Raw genomic sequence first — 12,984 nt, 5'->3', positions numbered from 1 at the left:
AACCTGAAAATGGAAAACATTCTTCCAAAAGCAGCTTGTTCTCCATAGGTGAAGTTCCCTTGGCATCACCCACTTCAGAGTGAGAAATATCAGGTGCCACCTCTGAGAAGTTTTTCTTGAGCAGAGTTTGGAAATTAACTGGGGCAGGGTTTGTGTGTAGCATTCACTGCTTCTATATCCTAAAGCTCCCAGCATTATTTTTAGCTGTGGCAACAAAGTTCTGTAAATCAAACAAAGCCCCAGCTGAAAAGTTGTCATTAATCTTTGCTATGCAAGAGTGCTGGACACTCGCTGTGGTTTCTGGCACAAGAAGGTGTCTCCTGGGGTGCTATTTTTTAAAAATGGAAATGCCTCACAGTCATTTCCATTTCATTCTCAAACAGGGGCAACATTTTGTTTGTTCTCCTTCTGCTTGAATCTTTGTACTGGCTTTTGTATAATTAATTGGGAAAACATAGTAAATTACAGTTGAGTCAGTATTCCTTTTCAAGGTAGACTTATGGTTTTGTTTCTTTAGGGGACAAAGAGAGGCTTCTCTTTCCACTCCATATTCATTCGTCATATCCTTAAAGCTCTGGAGTGGGTACAGAGATGCATAAAAGTAAGCTCATAAACATTAAAAAAAATCAGAAACATTCAGATATGAAGTGTCTCAAATTTAAATATCCCTATTCAGCTGCTGGAGTATTTGCTCTCTTAAATATATTTCTGCTACTTACAGACACTAGCAAAGTCCTTTAGGAGCCACTACAACCTTCAGAATCTTGTGGATTTTAAAGGCAATGTGACATCCATTATTATTACAATAAAACATCAGTTATTAATATTACCATTGTTCTGTGGTAAAAAGAACAACAGGTTTGGTTTGTCTTTGAATGGCCAGACTAAGAATTTATAACAGCAAAATCTCAGAAATTAGCAGAGACTTCTGATGTATTTCCCAAGCACCTCATCCGGCTCTTCCCTCATGAATCGCTCATTGATCAGCCTGGAGCTCTCAGAATGATGCCAAATTCCTAGTCTGGGAGCAGCTTCACCTGTAAATGGTGAAGAGTGTCTGCTGCAAAGTTGCTGCCCCATGAACAAGAGCGTGTTCCTAATTCTCATGGCACAGAACTTGCACGCACATTTACCATTTTGTTCCCCAAACCTATGCCAAGGCAAAGCTTTTTGCAAAAATCACTTCTTACGTGTGCAAACTCTCATTTTCTCCCCTTCATCATAATTTGTCATTAGTAAATTTCTGGTTCTCTCTCTCTCTCTCTCTTTGACATATCAACTGGTCTACCAGTTGCAAAAATATTGATATTCTTCTGCCCTACAGTAACTTACCCAGAGCTGCCTATGGAGGACATTAAATCAAATTTTGCTATCTTGGCCAGTTTTGCTCAGTGTGTGCAATCATTTAATGCTCCAGTGCACAATCTTGCTGATCCTTCTCTGTACCTCCCAACCACTTGCTTGGAAATGACTCACAGAAGCTTGTGGTGGGACAGGTAAGTAGGAGTTGGCAAGTGTCACCTCTGTGTCACTCTCAGCAAAGCTGATGAGGATCAGCTGTCACCTCCTTGTAGCTCTTGTTTGGACCAATAGATGTCACCTACAGTTCAACAACCTGTCATCTTCAATCAGCTGTAAACTGGTATTTAATTCAAAGATGGGGCTACAAGAAAAGCCTAGGTAAAAATACAGAATATAAACAGAATATAAATCCCTAAATACCTCTGTGTTTGCAAAATGAGTGCAGTCTCTGTTGGCAGCCTGGCCAAGTCCTCTTGCCTGTATCTTTTCTTACAGCATATCTCTTCAATGAGTAAGTGCCACTGCGTCCCACTGAACTTTATTTGTTCAGGTTTTCAGCAATGGGGAGACCAAAAGGTAAAATGGACTCCATACAGATGTTTTTATCACTGAGGTTGGGTGTGATGATCAGTTCTATGGGATGTTTATAGGGACCATAGAATAAATGGGTTTGTCCTGAAGCTTTGTTTTCCAGTGTTTAAGAGTGTTTTCAGAAAAACAAAAAACAAGATGATCAAAACCTGGATGAGACAAAGAATGCTTTAAGCAAACAATTATCAGAAGAAAAAAACACAACAAAACAACAATAACCAAAAAAACCAAAACAAAACCCAGAAACATACTGCAGGCCAAGATAAAATTGACTTCAAGTAACTAATTTGTAGAAGTTTCTTGCAACTTTATGTATATTTGGAAAACATATTTACAACAGCTGACTATACCTGCAAGACATTGCTTCAGCTGAAGAATTCTGCAAAGTGTGTTATATCTATTTTAAAAACCAGACAGTAGAAAATAAATAAGCATTACAATAAGCGATGGGAGACATTATCCTTTCAAAGCTACTAAATATAATTATTTCAATTTCTCAGACTCGGTGGACATACCACACATTTCATCTGAGATGAAAGAACATAGCTTTAAAAGAATAAAATAAACGTTGCTAAATGTAAGATTCAAAATCCCTTGTGTTCCAGTAAGCTAGGATTTCTAAAGTTGAGTTTCCAAACTCATTTCACAACAACCTGCTCAGACATTACTGAAAAGATTTTCCCATTTTTTAGAACACATTCTCCATGACATAAAATGTAAAGCAGCATTGTCTCTTACGGAACAGAAGGAAAAAACACACCCTAATAAGCTGACACCATCTCAACATCTCACTTGTAATACTGAATCCCACCCAACTGGAAGAATTCTCCAGCATTGTCAGTGAAACTTTGGATGTACTTGATCTGTCCTCCTTAATTTCAATCAAAGTTTGGTAACACCAATAGTGTAAGCTAAGTTAAATTATTAGACTCAAAAATATTTTATCTTCCTAAATATAGAATGGCTTCTGATTGTCACACAGGTTTTACCTTTGAAAATAGTTCTTTTTGATTGAAAACTCATTTGTGGAGTAAGTCTTTTGTGAAAAGACTTTGGGAATTCCTATGGGAATTGTATGTCTTCAGAGGAAAAAATCAACACACTTCCCTCTTGAAGTTCTTAGTAAGGCAGCCTTGACAAATGGAGATTCCAGCAAATCTTTAATGGTTGTGAACAGCTAATAACCAGGAAGGAGCTGTGTTCCTGGAAAGCCTAACTGCCTTTGCAAATGACGTTTTTTTATCCCATGCAGGTTTTTCAGATGAAAAACTCTTCGGTTCATAAATTCTTAACCCTTGTGATAAAGTAGCCTCTGTGTTCTGCACCAGCTGAAGCTGTAGCTAGCAGGGAGCCAGAGAAATCCAATGACAGATGGAGCATGTTTAAAGGCAATGCAAACTCTGTCCTTGGATTCATGGTGCTGAGGATTTACAACCTAGAGCTGGAGACCAGAAGGGAGAAAATTTGTTTATAGCTCCAGTTTTCCCAACAAACATTTGGAGCCATAAAATACCAGTTCAGTAGGACTTTCAGATGTTGATGTTAATAGAGAGACTGGTGACCTGAGTGTAAATATTAATCTTTATGGCTGTAAATATAACTGTGGAAGCACTGCCAAACCTTAGAGAGAATCTAAAGCCCATGTTTTTGCACTGAAAACATGAAAGAGAATTTGCAAAAGGTAGGGAAAAGCTTAGAGATAGGAGCAAAAAGGATTTTTTGTAAAATAAAGTGACTTCCAGCCAACCCACAGATGTAGCAAAGAAAAAATTTTGATGATACTGAAAGAAATTTTTAATGAGGACTGAATCTCATAATGTTCACCTTCAGGTTCAGAGCTCATTTCTTGTTCTTGTCAGATCTCAGGTCAGATGCTTCTGCACAGCTCAAAGTATATAATGTGCTGGATTTTTACCATTAGTCTCAGAAACCACAGCCTGTCCTTGCTATTTCCAGTGTTTCCTCACTTTAGTCAGGATTAAATGTCATTGGAAAAGCTTCTCTTCTATGTTACTCCATTTCAATTCTTGCCCTTCTGCAAAAAGAATGGAATGTGACAAGTTTAATTCAGCTCAAAATTTCAGGGTGTGGCTTTAAATTTAAAAAAACTTTAAACCTAAAACATTGTACAGTATCATATGGGCCTGATATTGCTCCCATTCTAGATTTATCCTTGGAAAACATCTCTCTTAGTCAATGTCAGAGAAGACTTCTGAAGCTGTTTTCCCTCTTCTACCTAATTCTTTACTAGGAAAAGTTGCTGCCAAGGAAAAAATGCTAGGAGCTGAAAGACAAATAGAGGTACTGGTGAGACCATAGGGGGCAAATACTAAGAGCAGAAAGGGTGACCAATAGGTGTGTGGCAAAATGCAACCACAAGCCTGTTTTTAGGAGGTGGGTGATGGCCCAACTGTCATACTTTAAAGTAAATTACAGAAGAAAGACAATTTGGGGTGTGTCTCCATTCTTGGAAAATTTAAGGATCATTTTTCTTTTCATCTTGTATGAAGTGGCCATCAGGAAAAGGTATTAAAACATATTTCCTGCATTTTGACCATAATTTCCTTCCATAATTTGACAAATTCCTTTCCAAGTATGTAACTACAATTATTATCTGCTTATGAATAGAATGTGCAGAAATGAAGGGTAAGATGATGCAGAATGAAAATGCAAATTATTCTTAAATCAAGAACATTTAGGGAATATTTACTATTAGGGACAAATTCCTCACTACTTACTTACTCAAAAGTCCTGTTAAATGCCTTTTTGTTTCTGTTGGTTTCTGCCCCATAAACATGTTCAAAGAAAAATATTTATCCTTGGGGATCATGAGGTTTTGATGTAAGTCTAAAACTACAAGTCTGTGGTAGAAATTTATCTGTCCCAGTGAAAAACTTGAGAAAGCTATCTCAGCACAAGGAGAAATTGTCTTCCTAAGATGAAAGAATGGCTTGTTTGTAATTCTTACCCACTTTCTGGTTTGCCTTTTTTTTTCCTAAGCAAAACACCATGGAAGGTTTTGGTTTGGGGTTTGTGCTTTATAGAATAAGAAATACTGGATGTCTTACACAATTTTGTAGGAATTTAAAATTTTATTTAGCCTGCATATAGAATTTTATCAAGAATAAGTAGAATTAAGTGGTAGAGGTGGGAACCAAGTCTGCAGTTTGTGCAGACACAAAGACAATATGCATAAGCATACAGTAATCTTAACTGTAATAATTCACATTAGTGAATATTATTCACATACATATGTGCAGCGTGTGTGTGTTTGTGCATGTGTCTGTATACACATCAAAGTAAAAGAAGGAATTATCATCAGGTTTTTCACAGTCAATATTTTGGAGGCTCAGAAGCCAGGCTGGCCAGTCTGTGCATCCATATGACAAATTTTCATCGAAACACAATTGTTGCAATAACTTGCCTGCTACTTTAGGGTCCCAGTGTTGGAAAAAAATTCCTCCTATGGTCTGGTTCTTCATTGCCGTGCTTTGCAGTATGGAATATTGAGGCTGCTTTGCTAAGGACAGAGCTCCACTGACAAATGAACCACCCAGTGTCACAGAGTGACAGATAGTGAGATATTTGTAAATCTGCTGACCCAGGGATACACTTGTATCTAGAAGACTGGCAGCTCCTGACTCTTGATAAAACAGAATTATGCTGACTGCTTTGAATTGGACTCACTCATTTCCATTAAAAATTGTACACAGTAGATGGAAAGGTGACAAGTCACTTTAATATCTTGAATGATTAAGTCCTAGTCAAGGATAACAACAGTAATAACTGGCTGACAAGGGAATTTTCCACATAAATAATGGTAATATAATCAGCAGTTCTGTCAGCCTTCTTACATAGTATTCTGCATGCAAATTTGAGAGCCTGGGATGAACAGAAATGAAATGAAAAGCAACCCTGTTCACTGCCATGCTCTGCATTGAAGATCTGCCATACAGTGGTGTTGTTTGCCTGCTGCTGGTTTTACACTATGGTAAAGCAATTATTTGGGCTTGGCTCCTCTGAAGAATTTCTACCCAGTAACTTTGAGGCCAAGAGCATAGTTAGGTTTTAGAGAGAGATGAGAAGTTTGTCTGAGTAGAAAGATATTACCAAGTCATACAGATAAAATGCCCATGGAAGAAATACTTACCCACATGTTTTCAGGCATAAATAAAAAATCAGATGACAGCAGCTGGAAACTTAATTCTAGATTTTTACAATGCTGTTTTTCAAGTACCTCTGACCTGTGTCAAAGATGAATAGCATAACTGAGCTCCTCTGTGCTTCAACGTAGCAATTTGTATGCTCCTATCTTATTTTTTTTATTGCCAGAGACATAGTAACTACTTCAGTAATTACTTCAGTAATTCAGGTGCTTCAGTACTAGATCTATAACAGCCAAAAGAAGAAGGGAGCACTGAGATATGGTATGGGTCAAAAAAAGAGTAATTCTGTTTGGGATAGAAAGAAAACCTGGTGTTTCCCAGCATTCTAAGAGTTGGGAGTATGGTTTTTAATATATATATATATAAAATATTCCTTTTCACTCTCATGGCTTGGGTTTCAGATTTCAGAGGGGCTCTCCTCACACTTGCTGCAAGCACACTGATGGCTGATAAGGGCTGATGGCTGATAAGGCCAATGCAGGACAGTCAGTTCGGTTGCAGAAGACACAGCAGAAAGTCTCCTGTGATGGGACAGCTAAGGCACGGGTCTTTCTGTGCTGTCTTTTCTCCTCCAGACTGATTCTCTGTGTGTTCTCAAAGGAGGCAGCAGTGTTATGGATGGTGTCTCCAAGTCTCCTGACTGGAGGCCAGAGTGGAGCACTGATGGCAGTCAGTATGGCCACAGCTGAGGGATTGTTTCAGGGAGTCGGATCTCCTCTTTGGCGCTCTTCTGTTGCTCCTCTGTTCACCACAGAGCACAGTCTTAGGGAGGTGGTGATCCTCCATCCTGGAGACGTGCCCTGCCCAGCACAGCTGTGTCCTCAGTAGCATTGCCTCAGTACTGGTGACCCCTGCCTGGTCTGGGACAGGAACTTTGGTCACACAGTCAGCTCAGTGGATGTTTAGGATCCTTTTTACTCATGCCATCAGAAAAATGACAGATGGGAAGTGGCTGCTGGGACAGCAAGGTTATGCAGCCTGCATGTGGAAATATCTGCTTGTGAAATGGTTTAATGCTTTTCCACAGTTGCCAAAGGACTCTTTGGTTGCATCTTTTTCAGATGTTGGAGCAATCCACATTACTTTTGCTCAGGACAGTGAGGTTAAGTATTTGTGAGCTCTGATGAAGCTTAACACTGCATGTAGTCTCATATAGAGGCAAGACAAACATTACAGGGACAGCAGTTTACTGTAAGAATCTTCATGAAACCCAGTTAACACCAATCAAAAGACTTCAATTGATTTTGCAGGGATTTAAAAGTAGACACTAGAGATGGGAGTGAACAAAGATCCTTGGTCCTCCCTAGGACAGTGACAAAGCTCTGACAGAAGTGACCATTCTGGCAGTGAACTCCTCCAATTTTTCCTGACAAGTCTGAGGCTATATTTAGATGACACGCTGGTAAAATATTGTGCTTATATCTAGGCAGGTCTGAATTACAAATATCTCTTCTTGGTATCTGTTTCTCTGCATCCTGACTGAGGCTGTTCTGGGGATTATATTCAGTCTGATTGTATGTTCTTCCAGTTGTTGCTACTGGGACTCAAGGCCACTTGATTGACAGAGAAGTGTCAGTGAATGGAGGAAATTATTATTATAACAGCAGTTACTACCCTAGATCTAAGTTTCTTCCATGGCTTGGTACAGGACTAATCTGCATGTGGCTCTGCTATCACCAGTTCTCAGGCAACAGATTATTTTGAAGCCTAACTGCAAATGGGCCAATAACATTCTGTAGCTATAAATGTCAAGAGAATTTATTGATTTTTTTTTTCATTAGCATAGGGAAGAAATATTTTCTTTTGAAAAACAAAAGTATCACAGTATCAGTGTATGATAGAAGTGATACCAATTTTCATTGATCTCTATTGAGCTGCTAAGAAATGAACTTAGAATGGTCTTTTCCAGATGGGCCTTCATCAGATGCAGTGTAGAACATATCTTTACTTTCAGTTTGTTTATGCAGCTTTCAGTATTACATCACTTACTCTAGGAAAGAAGAAGAGATGATAACAGGGGGGGAAAATGGAGAGAATGTGTCAGAGAAGGGAAGAGCAAATTCTTGCTTCCGGGTCCTTAAAGCAACTTGTCTGCATAAAACCATCTCCTCTGTTAACATACTCGGCTTTCAGAAGAGAAGAGACACTGGGCAGGTGAGAGCCTGGTGGTAAATTCTGTAGACTATAAAACTTTATTTTGATGGGTTTGGGGCTGGAAAGAAATCAGATGCTGAAGTTAAGCTGGGGTAGGGATTTGTGAGGAGTTAAAATTCCAGCGGTGTGGGTGACACTTTCTTTGTATTTTCCATCCAAGTTGCAATTGCAAGATGCAGGCAGACACTTACAGGTGAATGCCTGCATATAGAAAATAAGTGCCCTTGTATTTAAAATTATCTATCCATGGATAGAACCAATTTTAACTTTGCATAAGCAAACATTTCCCCCTCTAACATTCAGATGCAGAAGGAAGCCACACTTAGGCATCTGTGTTCAAATTATCAGTAGCTCTTTTGCAGCAAATCAAAATGCAGATGAGTGAGAAGCAGAAGAAAAATCCACAGCAACTGTTACTTTTGTCTCTTTTTCAGCTGAATGGAGTTTGGATTTTTGGTCTGGGCCAGCAGTGTGATATTTACATTTTTCCTAAATGGCAGCTGATCAAAGTAATTACTACACTTTTGAAAATAGAAGAAAACAAAATATCTGATGTTTCTAGATTTCTCAAGCACAGGGCATTGTTAACAAGTGTTCCTAACAGCAAAAAGAGCTTTGCTCTAACCAGAAAACTTTTGTACTTGATTAGATTTTACAAATAAGTGGCTATCACTGTCCATTTGCTCTTCTCACTGACAGCCAAGAATCACAATGATCAGATTCACAGAATTGCAATGTCTGGTGCTTCAGACTTAATGCAATCTTCAAGTAAAGATTCTGTTTTATTCAGGTATGTTTATTCTTTATTATTCCTCTGGTTTTCAGGTGCTAGCAGTTTTGTATAAGAAAAAATTAACTAATCATTCTTGTTTGTTTTTCTTCCAGTAACTGTTTAGGCATTTTCTTTTAAACCCTTGTGTTAAGCCTTGATTTTGTTTGTTCACAAGGACTACTAGAATGTTAGTACTGATTTTTTTCTAAATCCTGCACCTAAACCTTGATCTCTAGTATTTTGTAATTCCTCCATAACATTCCAGTTGAAAAATGTCTCGTGTGTTTGAGAGCCACTTTTCACAGCAGAATTTGTGGCTGCTGTCCCTACCCTTTGTGCACCTTCTTCTGGAGGAAGTGTTTGGCTCAAGGGAATTGCTGGGAGTTTCATCCTTCATGCTGATGTGCTCAAGGCTTAGCTCTAAATTTTGTTACTCTCTGTCATTTTTTTTGTGTGCAGTTCTGCCCATATCAAGAATAACCTAGAGTAACAATGGTCTGTATGATGGTCATGTTTGATTGAGGGAAAGATTCTGAGAGGAAATTAATTAAATTAATTAATTTTAAAATCTTAATCCATCTTTTAATTTTTTTTCTCTATAGATCTTCTTTTACCTCTGTATAGTCTGTTTAGTCATATTAAACACAGCTGCAGAAGTAGATTCATCATTCCTACTACTTGTTATTTGCAAAATTTTCTTCATGGACTGCAATTTATTAATAGTGGCTATAGGCATTTGTAATAACAAATACATTTATCAATAACATCACAAATTATACATATACTCGCCTTATATACACAGTGAAAAGCTGACACAAGGCTCAGAAATTACTGTTTTAGTTCCATAGATAATGTTTGAATTAGAATCAGTAGCATCTTCACCTCCAAAATACCTTTGATTTCTAGTGGATGTTCTTCTGAAGAACTTGCTGAAAAAGTATGACATGAAAAGCTAACAGCATCAATTTTATCAGCTGCAATGATGCTTTCAATTTAAGGGCTCCTTAGAAAGCCCTGAAAAACTCCCATCTCACTGCTCTTCAGCATAATGCTTTGTGGGTTTTTAGTACAATAAAAAATAAAGGTACAATAATGATAAGAGGAATAGGAGCTAGCTGAATATTTCATATTATGAAATCATATTTCATCTTATGGAATATTTGGCTCAAAAAGGTCTCCAATTTTCTGAGGACGGTCTATTTATTTTTATATTCCTCTCTCAACTGGTTTATTCTTCCTCAAGTATTATCCTGGAATGCTGTTCATAAAACCACCAGTGGAGCTTTTTTGATGCAAGGGCTGGCAGCAGAAAAATAAGCTTTCTGCTTTCACTGCTGGGTTTCTCAAAAAGAATGATCCTAGTGATGCAAGAATGATTTACATTTAAATATTTTCAATTTTACAGGTGGACTAGCATGTATACACTGGGGTTAGAGAAGATGAAGATGGAGATATCCAAAATGAAGACAGGTGAAAATATGTTTGTGACAGTGGTAATTAATATCTTATTTGAATAAAATGCCTGCAGATAGAAAAAACACTGTCTTGAAGAAATGATTACTCAAGAATGTCACATCTTTACAAAGATACTGGCGCTGTTATGGCCACTGCATTGTGAAAACAGAGATAAAACATGAGCAATGTATGAGAGAATTTTTTTCAAGTCTTTAAAACTTTGAGTTTAAAAAGGTTCAAACTAGTCTTGGCACGAGAAGAGAGGCAGTGCATTAAGCCTTGCCAGCTCTTTGTTAGAAGACTCTCCAGAGATCCCAGGTGATTCCTCCTCTCTTGTGGGAATGTTTCTTGTGGGAACTTGTAGGAATTCCAGTGAATATCTGGATCTTGGGGCAGTGTGTAATGGTTCAAGTGAAACAGGGACATTTCCAAAGAGCAAGACTCTCAAAAAGATGATCTTAGTGGAGTCCAAAGCTCAATCAGAAGTGCACTAAAGCAGCTGGTTCTGACACTGAAAATCACAGCTGTAAGCCACTTGCTGTTCCAGTGACCAGTTTGCTCTCAGGAGATTCATTGGGGATGCTCTGCTTCTATCATAGCTGATAGGCTGGGTTCCTGGTCACCAGTCTTGAACAGTTATTGATAGGATCAATTCTAAATAATTTTGTTGGTAGCAAAGTAAACTTTCATCTCTCCTCCAAACCATATATAAAATTTCACTTAATGACTGATCATAAGAGAGAGATTCAGGAATGTTTGCTATCCCTGTATTTTGTCATATGATCACAAGAAAGAAATTCCATATGATCAGTGAACATCCAGTTTCATCAAGAGAAGAGAAATAGCTGCCATGTGTCCTGAAAGATCCAAAGAGGAGACAGGATAAAGAATGAAGCTATTCTTCAAAATTACATGTAATTTCTGTAGCCTGAGGTGTAAGTATATTTCAAAGACACAATCATAATTTTCAATGTAAGCTTCTTCATTCTTCACCAGAAAAACTGTAAATAACTAGAAGAATTTCAGAAATACAAGTAAAGGGGAAAAGTATAAATTGTGTTGCTTATGAAGCTTTCATTGGAGTAACTCAGACTACTGGGTGCTTTATAGAAACACGGAACAGATTATTGCCCAGAGGAATATATTGTTTAAGAAATTTCCTGTTAATTTACAGTTCTGACTTGCACAGCAGTAACCTTGAGGTGAGCAGAGCAATCACAATAGAAGAGCCAGGTGAACTGCAAACCCTGAGGGGTTCTCCATCCTGCTCTCTTTATACTCCTGCCATAGGTACACTCATGTAAAGGGCATCCTTAACAAAATCTGCCCGACTGCCAGTTTTCTCAGCTATTTGAAAGTCACCATTGACTCCCCAGTGTAGAGAAAGATTGGATCAGCTTCAAGGTGGTGCTATCACCAGCAGTCACCATCAGTCTTCTTTCTGCAAGAAATCCTGTCTCCTTTCCCACTGCTCAGCAGAGAGAGGCTTCAGATTACCCTTGATTTTCCAACACAGGCCCTGTCACATACGTCAGAAAGAGTGGAAGGAAAGGGACGGCATCTGGGACCAAGGAGCACCGCACTGTGCTGATGTGGACTTTGTGCACCTACCAAAGATCTGATCTTCTTCTCTTAAGATGACTTTCAGTGTCTGCTCCCCTGGGAGGAAAATCGTGCCTGGCTAAGAGCAAGATGGCAAATTCATGCTAGTCAATAGCAGATGTGCAAACTGTCATTTTTCAGATGCTTGAGTTAGAGAAGCAAAAATGTCTGTATCATCTCCATCACAGTGCCTTCAAAATCTAAAGCCAAAGGGAGAAAATCTAAAGGAGAACCACAGGGTTATACTCTCTGTCAATATCCAGTGGTCTGACACACACATAAGACCTTATATAGAAACAATTAAAAGCAGAATTTTAATAAAGTACTTTCAGTACCTTGTTAAGTTATCTTCATCTATTTTATATGAACATGGAAAGAAGGTTATATTCCCATGAAAATGTTTGGGTGATTAAATTTCCTCCTTGGCACAGAAGGAGCCCTGTCTAATGTTTTTTTATCATAATGTTTCTAAAAATTACAAGATACGTGCTTTACTAAACTATTTGGTTCTAAAAATCCTTCATATATCTAGAAGAATAATTTCATAGAAGTTTGTTAAGAAACTGATTGATATTCAAAATAAATCAACTTTAGGGGATTTAACTATGACAGCAAAAGGTGTGTTTATTTCTAGCAGATTTCAAACATGCATGACTGTTTTGTGTATTTAGTTTAAAGCCAGTTTAAAGCTGGAGAGTCAGCACAACAGTTTTACTTGGCACTGGTACACATTCAGTTGCTATAACAATTGTTTTCCATTCTAATTGATCTTGCTTGTTCTCTTTCAGATCAGTGCAACACATGTTCCTGATTAATGCTTTTACCTTTCCCAATTTTCCCACTGCAGTTGTGAAAGGTTAACTGGTTATCCAGTCCTTTATGCCAGTGATCCCAGGTGGGATTGCCCTCCTTGGGCCAGCACAGGGACCAACCACAGCATGG

This window comes from Calypte anna, chromosome 4B (genome assembly GCF_003957555.1).
Source record: "Calypte anna isolate BGI_N300 chromosome 4B, bCalAnn1_v1.p, whole genome shotgun sequence".
NCBI classification, from domain to species: Eukaryota; Metazoa; Chordata; class Aves; order Apodiformes; family Trochilidae; genus Calypte; species Calypte anna.
This window is presented reverse-complemented; position numbering follows the sequence as displayed.